Genomic DNA, 12,888 nt, shown 5'->3' with positions numbered 1-12,888 from the left:
GTATTTTCACCCAAAGGTATATGGATAATTTAAGGAACATGTTTGCACTCAGAACTGCAAATTGCCTCAGGTTTTCCAAGAATTCAATCTAACTACGTTAAAATTCAACAGAGATTAACCGAATCCTTTGCAGATATTTCACAGAAGTGTAAAAGGTCATGGTTGCACAAAACGGACACAATACAGAGCTTTCCTTAGGCTCTTTCCAAAAATATTTGATGTGATCCTGGGGTTTTACTCAGCTTTAGTAGTAACTTTCTTAAAAAGTGTTTGAGCATCCTACATGGAAATCACAAAGTATTGTAATGAGGCTATCATAAACTACAGTAGGCCAGGTCACAACTATGGATTTTCTTTGGTAAATTGGACTTTATTGCCCCACTCCCACATTCAGAAGTGCATCGGTGACACCTCTTCTCCCAATTTCATTGGGAATTCTTGCAGGCGTTATGTGTATTCAGGACAATATTTAGCATGCAGTGGCCGCAGTTCTGAGTTTTGCTTTGCTTTGTTCTTCATGACATCTTCAGATATTCCTCACAAGATGATGGGTATGCAAAAGACAGTTGAGGGCAAAGGCATGACATTTTATTATCTTTGTCAAAGTATATCTAATACCCCAGGCAGCATGCGCTCTTGTCTTTTGGGATCAAATACTCTCTGTCTGCTTCTTGAATCATGCTTACAGATGGCGGCTTACCACAGGTAGATAAGGGCACCCTTATGGTGTTGCCACTTCTGACCTTTTGATTAGTAAGAATTTAGGATATTTGGGGATCTTTCTATTAGAGAACAGAGTAAGAATAAAGCAACAGGAAAACCTGTCTGCTTACTTTCAGGCTATGTTTTGCTCCTACGTGCTTGCTTTCAGGCTGTGGTTTCACATGCAGCTGAGTTGATTGGATGGCTCCGTTCCTCTGAAATGAAATCTTACCTCATCTTCCTCCTCTTGCCCTTCATGTTCCCCCACACAATACCCTTTACGCCCACCTCCTTCCACCAGTAATCTGCCAGTGCCTGTGCTGCACGTATGTATGACCCATGCATGAGCCAATTCAACTCTCCAATCCAGCAGAAAACTATCCGAGTTCTTCTGGATTATTTTTCTGCTGAGTTGGTGAGTTATGTCAGTTCACAGACATATATGGATCAGCATCAGAGTAAACAGTGGGACTGCGAGGCCAAAAACAGCAAGGGAGAGGGATTTGGGGATGGACGCCTCACCACTTTTGCAAAGGTAAAAAAAGCATTAGTGACAAAAGTATGAGAAATTAGAGATTTTATCTGAGATAAAAGTGTTATGTCAGCCTATTGCATCTCTCAAAACCACAGCCTCATTTTTTTTCTCAGGCAAGTATGTGCATCTCAATTTATATGCAGACGACTTTCTCGTTCTCTCTCACATTGCTGCCCCTTCTCTCTCACAGACAAGGCTTTAGTTCTTCAGTCCCCTGCCCCATCATTTATCAGATCTCAGGAACCCCCTGTGGGGCAGATGACCTACGCTGTTTAGATCTGTGTGTTTGTGTCCTTGGGCAGAGGTTTTCCATTGTTTCAGCTGTCACTGCAAAGGGGGCATTTAACTGATTTCTTGTTTACTCCCAGTGGAAAATGGCTATTACCTTCATCAGGACTGGGACTTGCTTTCTCTTTCAGATACCTCTCTTAAAAAGCCATGATGCTTCAAGCCTTGCTTCTGCTTGCCCATCTACAATTCAAAATCAGCCTACATGCCATCTCTCATACTAAGATCTAATACTAAGTTTCTAATGCCTGTACTAGACAATATGTGGATCAAAACACGTAAAACTGTGGGCCTTTTAAATAACTATATTGTCTTCCAACAAAGGACACTGTTTTGAGATGAGGAAAATGTAGTTTTTTATAAGGTTTCTTTTAAAAATCTTTTAAGTGTAACAATGTGGAAGGTTCCATATGGTGTCATGGTGTTTTTTTAATTGTTTCTTCTACTCCTTGTTTCTTATTAACTGCATGACATTTTGACATGGTTATGTCTTATTTCTCTTTTCCCTCAACTGCTCTTCCCAGTTTTATGTCTCTCTCTGTCTATCTACCTCTGTCTAACTATATATATATAATTCTTATTTTGGGAGAGTGCGGGAAAGGCAGACAACCGAAAGTTGTTTCTATGATAGACATGTCTTCAGCTTGCTTTCTTAGTCAGAAGTTGAAATCCATCTACACTTTTTCAAGGCTTTTTGCACCATGACTCTACCTGTCTGACCCATCCTTCCTTCCACCTCCTATTCTTTTCACAGCCCCCTCAGCTCCTCCTGAGAGTCTCGTCTGCCAGCTTCTTATGTCCCCCCAAAACTTTTCTGTCACACCATCCCTTTTGCGAGATCCCTGAATTCATTCATAAGGACTTGTACTAGGAATGGACTTTAGCTTAGATACATAAGTCTACTACGAAGGTAAGAACTTGTATATTTCACTGACAAAACCCTCTACCGAAAAAGCCACTTTTATCAGCAATATATGTACATATTGCTGTTACTTTATGCGTTGATCTGGCCAATTTTTTTCCAAGTTCTTTGTTTTGGTTAGATGGGAGCATATAGCCACGGCAGCATTTTTTTAGCTTTGTCCTTCGTTAAATCTGCTACCACCTGCAAATCTACCTTTCCTATAACAACGCAAAATGATAACATAAACCCAGTGTAAATGCCTGATGGCTAAAGCAGAAGTGAAAAGGTGGTACTTATTTTTATAAATAGGATGGGATAGGAAAGAAAACATATCCAAATGAATATGTCTGTTTATCAGCCTCTATATTCTTTTTTAATATCCCAGTGCCCACTGACATCAGCAAGTGAAACGGCATATAAATCTTTGCCATTCTTTAGATTGCAGATGGTTGGGATTGCAGACTGTTGGTGTTCTCAAATATTTTGGGGGCCCAATCTCTACAGCAGACTCCCCAGTTTTTCTTAGTCTCCAGGCAGTATTGTAATCTACATCTTAAAAATAACACGATTTTCACAATCTGTCTAAAATGCGGCCACAACTACGACGCATGAAATAAGCTTGACAAATCTATTGCAACTTGTCTTGTGCCTTCCGGCACCTCAGTCATCCCTGCTGTGAATAAAGCCAATTAGAGTGCGTAAGTGGCACCGCAGCACTGAATTATGCCCTAATCCAGCAAGCTGCCTTGCATGGCCAGCTTCTGCACCCACGTGGAACCCTAGGGCCCACCAAGACACGGCGGCTTGCCTGACTGGGTCTGTAGTTTGTCTGGAGGAAAATTTCCATATGCAATATGCAGAAATTTACCTGCACGTATAGTACCCAGTTGCATGCACTTAATTTCAGAGAATCTTTTGCAACATAAACCAGATCCCCCCTCACTTGAAGTCAATGGAAGGACTCATGCTTTTCTCTTAAAGCTGGTCCCGTCCTCAGGTTCAATACAAATGCTTTGACTTCAGTTTTATCTGGGTGTCATCTATTAAGTGCTAAACTGCACAAAGGCAACCTTTATATTAATTTATCTACATTTTATTTGCTCATTAAGCATCGATGATTTGGCCAGTACTAAAGAAGACTCGAATTAAAGACTATTGCTGCCCCAGGGATTTTATAATTTAAATCAGGTACAGAAAAAAAAATCTTAGGAAGCTAAGGACACGGAGTAACTTGAAGGCTCACTCTGTTTTCCCTTAAGCTCTTCTCTTTCTCTCCTTTCTCTTCACAGAGATAAAACTTGCTGCAAGCCCTTGTCCTCTAGTATCCTAGCAGCTGCAATCCCCTCCTTCCCATCCCCACAAATGCCATTATGTACATTAAACATATGCTGCAAATATATTTTGATTTTTAGGATTTATTGAGCTGATATTATCTCTCCTTTTTGCTTTGTCCATTAGCACTCAAGAGTGCCTAGACGGTCAGGTGCAGATATTTAATTTACCACAGGACACCTGCATCGGGAGGTTAAAGATGAATTCAGCTCGCTCCATTACAGTATATCCTAACATAAAGTGTCATAGTCTCCAATTTCTGTTTGGGCCTCAGGACTTTTTTGTACCTGTCGTTTGTCTCCCTTTCTGCTGCATCAAGCACAGACTTCCTCACTTGGCCTTCCAGGCTGGCGCCTGGCCCTGTCCATATTAGTTGTTAGATCTCATGGCCAGTCCTACAGATTATTGCTGGTGCAAACTTTGTTTGGTCCTGCGTCACGCACGCATGGAAGGAGCTGTCCTGTCCATCAGAAGCTGTGATGTTGTTGAATACACGTGTCCACAGCCCAACAAGGAATCACATCTGGGGCGGGTGGGTCTCCACAGAGTTGTAAAGTTTCCTTTCTCTCATGCTTTCCAGCCAGATCGCCAGGATCTTGCACATTTGCACTTAATTCTCTACCTTCTCTCTTCCTCAGAGTGAATAGTGTCTGTGCAGGGAAGACAAAGCCAGGCCAGACGCACTGCGCCTACTGGATGGACCCACACTCTGTGAGACCCCACTATTACAGGTTCTCTCCAGTCCTGTGTCTCAGGATACAGCCTCTCACACACCGATGTGCAGGTAAACTAGGCTGAGAGATCTGCTGATGTGAATTGATAGCTCACTCACCTCACTAGTCCAATTCTCATATACCAAATTTGTCAATTTTTCCAGCTTTTCCACTAGCCAAGTTCTCTCTCTCTCTCTCTTTTTTTTTCTCTTCTGAAGGTTTTGTTGCTTCTGTCGATTTTCAGAGTTTTTCTATGCTTACCAGCATTTGGCAAAAAGGTAAGGAACTGACATTTCCAGCCTGATGCTGTAAGATTAATTCTACCTAGCAACTGTTGGTTTTTAGGATAAACTTCTGCAAAGCTGCATAAGTTACACAATAGAAAGCATGAAACGCTCTATCCTGTTTAAACAGGTTTCAGTGGGGTTGGCATGCAACCCTGCTCACAGAACAGCAAGCTTTACATCTTGTACTGTAGGGTTAACGTCCCTGCTAGCCGCTCTGCCACACCTAAGGCAAACTTTCTTCCTAAACAGCAGGAGTGAGAGGCTGCACCCCAACATGCCTGTTTGAAGCATCACTCGGTATCTTCAGGTGAAGTTTCAGGTTGCACGGAATTTTGGACAACTGCATGTGTCTGCCAGAGCAGCACCCCCGTTGCATACGGTGAGTCAGTCATTGTGTGGTCTCATAGGTAAACTGGATCTCAGAGAAAATTGCTTTTTTATTTATTTATTTATTTATTTTGCCTCCATTACTGCCCTTGCTTAGTGGAGGAGCTTGCACTGGGTCAGCTCTGAGCCGTTCAGCCACACGATCCCTAGACTTGCCTCCAGGGAAGCAGCCAGAGCTGGCTGGTGGGGGAGGAAGGGGAAGGAGCAGTGAAAGGGCTCCTTGTAGGCAGCAGCCCACAGCCACTTTGCTTCAGATGTAACACGAAACCTCACTCGCAATGCCACAGCCACTGACATTGTCAGCCTTGGTAATGAAGATGGTTGGGAGGGGGTGGGGGGGGGTGTTAAAATGGCCCAAATGCTGAGATCTGTGTTCATCAGTTCTTTTTCTCCTTTATTTTCCTGACACGCAGGGCAGCCTGGAAAGACAGAGAAGGAGCAGCAACATAAATTTAGAGGAGCCGTGAAACCATACTGGTAACAGAGGGTGGGATCCATTACTTGTACCATAGCAGTAGTCAGAGGTATCCCTACTTGTGCATTTGAGATAAAATACGTTTTTAAGATTCTTGGACATTTAATATCCTTTCTACTCAATTTACAGACTCATAGAATAGCCCCCCCTGTTTTGCGTTTTTTTTTTAAAACATCCATAAATTCAGTAAGATCACCTGGCTTAATAAAAACAAGGAAAGATTTTCACAGGAATGCTGCGTCATGAGGGAGGTTTCTTTTGTGATATGGTAATTCTAGTAAAGCAGAGCAGTAGGTGAGGGTTCCTTGCCTCTGACTTCTTGGCATCATACAGCACAAATTTTCTGGTATTGCTTACAATCTGAACAAAAAAAAAAGACAAAAAACGAGAAGTTGAAACCATGGGTTATAATGACAGCAAAATTTGGAGTTGGCTGCAGCATACTGCTTGTTAAATATTGTTGTCCGTGGGCCAAAGAGAGTTAGGTATCTGGCAATAATTTATACCTGTTTTAAAACTTCCTTCAAGAAAATTTACTAAATGACTGCCTTCTCAAATCCTAAATGGATTTGTGGAAAAATGTTTACTCCCCAGAAAGCCTCATTTTTTGGCTTATTATAGAGACAAAAATCAATAACATGTAATCTCTCAACAAGGTTTTTCTGTTCAGGATTATTTAAAGCTATAGAGCTAACAAACAGCTTCCTTTATATTTCTGAGGTTGGTTAGTGGGGTAATGTTATGATCATGAGGATGAAACCCTGAAGAAGCTGAAGGTAACTTAAGAAATATTTCCTAGTTTCTCAGGAAATCCCTGTGGTCGGTTGTTACGAAATTCTCTGCATCCAACATAATGCAGCATTGGCTGGACCAGCACAGGGTAAAACAACCTGCGGCGTGGTGACTACCTATTCGCTATTTGTTCGGGATGGTGCAGACACTGCAACGGGGAAATAAATTATACAAGAAAAATAAACGTAATGGTAATTTCTAAGGAAATGCCAAGATTTAGAGAGAAAACAGTAGTCTCAGTGTAGGAAAGATTCTCAGCTCTCTCCTCTGGGAAAGTTTAGACAAAAAAATAATAATAATCTGTCTTCCTGCCTGTGACTTCATTCTCTAGTTACTGAAGTAAAAAGCAATATTCCCATTGACTGAAGTTGTGCAATTATGTGTCTCGACTGCCTTCGAGATAAATCATCAATCTTCACTCTGCTAAAATAGGAACTTACAATCTCCTTTCAAGATTATTAACATTTATATGCCAAAAAATACCTGGCCATTTCTGGAAGCAACAGGGAAGACTACAAAGGTTTTGGACAAAATGTATCATGCAAATGATTTGACAAGAAGCCATCATCAGTCAAAGGCATGGGTCAATGATTTTACATATGTACCTCGCCAGCAGCTAGTTTTCCTTCAGTCTTAATAATTCATAGCACAAAAGAAATTAGATTCCTAAATAATACTGCCCCTTCTAAATGGAAACAATTTAAAAAATAGGTTAAAACATTAAACTTTATGAAAAATAGATTCCTAGATATAGATTTTACATGGAAACGTAATATTTAACTGGCAAAGCTGAGGCCTCTTGTATATTGGTGAATGTCTATACCGGCATGCAGCTTGTCACAGAAGCAAGATCCTAATATGAAAATAGTGGATCATTTCCGTTGCCTTTTCTCTAGTAAGACTGTCATTTGCTTTCAATAAAAGATTGTCTGAGTGAAGACAATAGAAGCAGGTCCCGTATGTGAGAAGCAAGAACAAACACAAGTAAATAGGAACCAGGAATGAAGGAGAAGGAGCCAAAAATAAATAAACCAGAGGAAAAAGAGCAAGAGAAATAGGCAGTTTAATGAGACTGGGAGTGTGGAGATTAAGTCAATTTTCATGCTAGTTTTAAAGCCAAATTATAAAGAAAGCAACAACTCTTATATAAAAAAAATATGGGTAGACATGTTTTGGCACAGCGTGCTTTCCTCAGTACACATGGGGGCTATCACCTTGTTTTGTTTTGTTTTAGAAGGCCTAAAGAGATGCTCTTAAGTGTGAAAACATGTTTGAATAAATCACATTATAATTTTTGCTAAACTGTGTTTTCTCCTTTGTTTTGTGTTACGAGCTGAGTTTGTGAGCCCTACACTCAGCCTCAGGATACCTCTGGTTCCTCTAAAGCAGTAACTTCTGAATACAGTTTCTGGAGTTGCAGGGAATATTTGTGGCATGAGTGGGCAGAACTTTGTTGATTTTGGTAAACATTTAATAATGCAGAAGGATGTAGAAAAGGGTACAGAGCCTTTTCCATTTGTTTATCAGACCTACAGTCTGAGGTACTTTTGAAAATGTATACTGAATCAAAAATCCATTACGGATACATATTAACACCTTCCAAGATAACAGTGCTCATTCATCCTCTCCGCTAGCCCTTTTCAATAGAGCAGAACACGTCCACACTGCATAATTCCTCTCCTAGACAGAAAGAAAACATAACAATGGTGGGGGAATGGGTGCGAACTCAGCCCTGAGGTAAGGAGGGGAGGAGATGGGGGGAGCCTGAACCAAAAAGAAAAATAGAGCATAAAGTCCTTAGCACAGAATGAAAGAGCATGAAGTCCTTACCATAGGGAAAATAGGGTAAACTGAGCCATTAACAGGAAAAATGAGAGGAAGGCAAAATCCTTGCAGGAGGTGGAAGGGTAGATGGCAAGGGAGAATGGTTTGTACAGAGAGCTTTTGGCGTGAGAAAAGAATTGATATCCTAGCAGAAAAATTGGGGTACGCTGGTGTGTGTGTCTGTGGGTGATGGGAGGTGGAGAGTCATGGTCCTTTTTAAGGAGGGAGCAGGTAAAGAGGATGCCGAGCCACCAGGAAGGTAGTAAAATAATGACTGTAATGGCTGAAGTTTGAAACGTGGGGCTGGGGGACATGGGGAACCCTGAAACTGAAATGGAAGCTGTCACATTGAGAGATTTTTTGCGTGCAGTATGAAAGGTGGCTTTAAAAATAACAAATCTTACAGATTCGTAGGGTGAAGTTGAAGACAAAAAGGGCTTCCAGTTAAGCTGGGTATTTGCAGGAACCAGCTCCTCTGAGATCCCTTTGCTTTGTCATCAATTCTGCCCCACTGCCTCCAGGTGACGAGGGACCACTGGAGCCCCCTGTGATAATTAAAGGGCTTTTCAGTCACTGAGTGGGAACAGTTTTCAGGCAGACCCTTGTGGACCATGGTTAACCCTAGCCACTTCCACAGCCACCACAAACATGAACTTGCCTCCTGGCTGCCCATTTCCTCCAGGGAGTGATGTGTCACTTTGGGAACGCACGCCCTGAAACAACCCCATTTTTTCCCTTTCTGGCCGAGATCAAAGCTGGCTGGGGAGAGGGAAATGGACCTTTACAGAAGTGCAGTGTTTTGCCTGTCTTGTGAGGAGGCATGCACACAGCTCTGAGCCTGTGCAGTGTCAGTCAACAAAGCAGGATGTGTCAGTAAATCCCCTCCAACTGCTTTTATTGTATCCTTTCCTATCCAAATTCTTGCTTGGTACCCATTAGCTTGATGCTGACTGGCTCTGTGGTAAATGAAGCATTTTGCATTTCCAACTTGGGACACGGCAGAAAATACACAGGTTTTCTACTTAGAAAAACATTAACCTTGCAAAGGAAGGAAGAACATTCCGAGCAGTCCTTTCACAATGTCTTTGGGCAGAGAACTCCACCCATTTTTGTCCCTTAGCATTTCTCCCCTGAAAGCTGGAAGCCAGCCTTGACCCATGGGAACCCCTTTTAGCCCCTAACTATTAAATCTGGATGGACTCTTCCCTCTTAGTTCTCTTGGAATGCCACACTGGCAATCACAAATTTATTGCCCATTTAGTATGAATAAAGGCAAAAACTAGTTATCATGGACGTGCTCATGAACCAAAGTTGATGCGTTAAGCACAAAAAAAAAAATTATAAAAAAACCACTCCACATAGCACATACAGAGTGTACAAACTTTTTGACTGTCCCCGATGGATCACCTTGAAGCAATTTCCTCATGTAAATTAGCTTCCCTTGAAATATCCTGCAGAAAACAGCAGCCTGCTGCAGGGAAACTGAGATACATAGCACAGATGAAGAGTAGTTATTGAAAATAAAACTGAAAGAAACTGACCTGTTGGTGAATACTGGGGACAGGAAAGATGTGGTTGTTGAAAGGGGTTACAGATGAACTGACTGTAGGAAGGAAATTTGTTGGTCTCTTTTTCTCAGTAGTGAAAGCTGGTTTATAAAAAGCCTCGTTTAAACTGCTCAGAGTATTATTTTACAATTGCGATATGAATATGTAATATCATAGTATCCAGAATGGTTCTGTAGTAGCAAACCGACAGAAATGAGGGAAAGAATGATCCTGGGATAAGAAAAAAGCTGTGAATCAAAAAAATGTACCCTCTCCATGTTTGCCAGAAAGTCCCATTTGCTGGACCCTAAAGCTAAGGGGATTTTTTTGCCTTACATATCCATTAACTTTAGTAATAGGCAATACGTGCATTACTATGGGTTTCATGGTGTGTTCCTCCTCTGTTCTTCCCCTTCTCCATCCTCCCCACCACTGTGGTCCTTTGCTTGTCCAGATGGAGACCTGTTGGTGCATGGCGTAGGTCCTTCTTTTCCCCTACACCTGAATTTCCTTGCAGGGGAAACTAGAATGCTGGGAGGAGAAATACTGTACATGGGAACCTTATCCCAGTAAGCTACAATGTGGCTGGGCTACATTTTGGGAACTCAAAACTCTCCTGTCCCCCAATATCAGAAACACCCAGAGGGTACAAGTTACCCGATAACAGCTTTCGATAATTAGGGATTAAACTGTGTTTCTTACTGCCCTCCTCTGTAAAACAGGAATACTACTTTACAGCAAAGCAAGGGATTCTGACAACATCAGCTCTTTTTATGATCAAGCGAGTGCACTGAGAGAATAGTTATTTATCTAGAAGCATTTGATTTGTGAGCTGCTTCAAAATCCTCAACAAAAGGCTGTGTTCATATAGATATTCTGGACACCTAAATGTTAAATGGATGCTATTACAATTAAAAGGGCAGAGGAAGCCTATGGAAAATTGATAGGTGAATGTCAGGTTGAGACTTCTGTTAACTGAAACATGTAATTTATTAAAACAAAACAAAACAGTGAACTGAATCAAGACCATCTGTCCACGGTAATCATAAGTATATATTCATAGCATTGCATCTTTTGAGTAATAACTATCGATAAACAAACAATTTGAAAGAAAGATAACGCCGTCAAATAACAGGTTTTTGTGTGAGCAGAATGAGGACCCTAGTTCTCAGTCAGGAGTGGGCCTCCAGATACTTTGATGATATAAAAAATAGCAATAAGGAAAGGGAATTAAAAGGAATTGAGGATTAAACAGCAGGTTTTGACATGTTTAAAACTGTTGACTAATATACATCTATGACTAAGAAAAAGAATATATTCACATCTCAATTACTCAAGTTTTGCCCTTTTTAAGCAGTGTTTTATTATCTTTACTCTTCTGCCACAGGCTTTTATTAAAAGCAGAGCAAACAATGATCAAAATGTGCACTGGAATGTTTTCCTTTATGGAAAAAAAAAAGAAAGAAAAGCATCTTTCTCAAATGACAGTGTTTGAATTTTTATGTAAAATGCATTCTGAGCTAATCCTCTCTTACACAGGCTTGTTCTTGCACTGAGATGACAGGCTTTTAAATCTGCCAAAGCTGAGTTCAGGCCTTTCTTTCCATATCTGCAGTGCTTCTGCAATAGTTGCCGACGTCATTGCTACTTGGGGGAGCATAAGAAGGCTACCTTGGTTTATGGGTGAGCTGTGGGAACAGGAGATGCTGACAGCTGGGCCTTAAAAGCGAAGGAGGAACTGATGCTAAAACCATCTTTAAATGAACAAAACGGATAAGCAAGAATTGCAGATAATTAGTCAGACTTTAAAGGAGTTTCTTTATGTACTGTAAACCTCACAAGTTCACATGAGCTGTATCCATGTTAGCAACTGCAAGATACTGAGGCTATGTCTATACCAGCAAATTAAATATGCTCATGATCCCACTGAGGCCCACTGTGATGGAAGAACCCATACCCATTCTGTTGCACTCTTCTCTCCCAAAACAGGACAGTTGCTTCCCAACTTCTTGTTGCAATTGGTCCCTGACTGATTACCACACAGCATCCAGGAACTGTGTGGGAAAAGGCTGCATGCCTAGGTCAAGCATCACAAGAGGATCCCATGTCAGTGATATTTCTTCCAGTTTAATAGTCTGGATTCTCAAATTCCAGTTCCAAAGGACATTCACTGCTTACTTCAGCAGTATAGGTAGCATGGTACATTTGTCTGCTAACATGAATAAATGTGTTGAAGCCAACAGAATAACTCATAATAATGAAATTACAATGCTATTACATTCTATTATATATGTAAAACGACAGCGTGATTAATTATTACAACATCCGTCTCTGCATTCTCATATGTATTTGCTCTGTGAAGCCACAGGCCTCTGAACACTTGAGAAGATCTGGTGAATATTTATATGCGTAGAGTTGCTTGCATACTTAAGGGATTGACATACTGCTGCCAAGACAGAGACAGTAAAAGCCACCAGCAGCGCACATAAAAACATGTACTTTATTTCTTCTGGCAACTGAAATTTATATTATATTTCTGTTAGCACTTGTCCTGATTCAGAAAGTCAGTACTACATTCAGTTTTGGGAAGGTGAGGCCCTCACCACAAGATAGGAGATTGTTTTGTTGAAAGTAGCTAGAAGACCACCCGAAGTTCAAAACTAGCACAGTTTTACTGTGTTTTTCCCCAAGAAAGCCTTTTAATTCACCCACTGGAATAGTATCTTTTATAGTTTTAGTGATGGACATACAACTCATCCATCAAATACCTGCTAACACCTAGCCAATGTGTGGTTAAGTAAGAGACATAGAAGACTACAGGAAATAAAATGTTCCCTGTTCAAATCCAAATGATAAGTTTCTCTTCATGAATATGCTCTTACAATTAATCCCTCTGTCCATAAGTAGGAGCTCTCTGTTCCTGGTCACGTAGGATCAGGTTCTGGATCACAGAACTGTAGAAAAGGAAGCAAAGCAAGAGAGCAGGCAAGAGCGGGAGACAAAATTAGTATTTAATTTTTACTCTCAAAAGTAAATAACCATTTCCATATGGCACACAGCAAATGAAAGCTGTTTCCCAACTCATTTTCATCTCATGGTGAG

The 12,888-nt window shown here is 41.0% G+C and overlaps 1 long non-coding RNA gene across 2 annotated transcripts; it reads left to right on the top strand.

The window, feature by feature from the left end:
- The first annotated feature begins 820 nt into the window (after window positions 1-820).
- On the top strand, window positions 821-9,081 carry LOC125179837 (uncharacterized). Of its 2 annotated transcripts, none has more exons than XR_007157692.2 (4): window positions 821-1,237; window positions 4,400-4,545; window positions 5,011-5,140; window positions 5,562-9,080. It is a non-coding gene; the product is annotated as an uncharacterized lncRNA (long non-coding RNA). The 2 variants fall into 2 exon arrangements; XR_010827943.1 differs by lacking the exon at window positions 821-1,237 and adding an exon at window positions 2,232-2,435 and having other exon boundaries at window positions 5,562-9,081.
- The last annotated feature ends 3,807 nt before the right edge of the window (window positions 9,082-12,888 follow it).

Source organism: Anser cygnoides, chromosome 1, assembly GCF_040182565.1.
Source record: "Anser cygnoides isolate HZ-2024a breed goose chromosome 1, Taihu_goose_T2T_genome, whole genome shotgun sequence".
NCBI classification, from domain to species: domain Eukaryota; kingdom Metazoa; phylum Chordata; class Aves; order Anseriformes; family Anatidae; genus Anser; species Anser cygnoides.
Note: the sequence above shows the minus strand (reverse complement) of the source record. Positions and strands in the feature narration are given on the sequence as shown.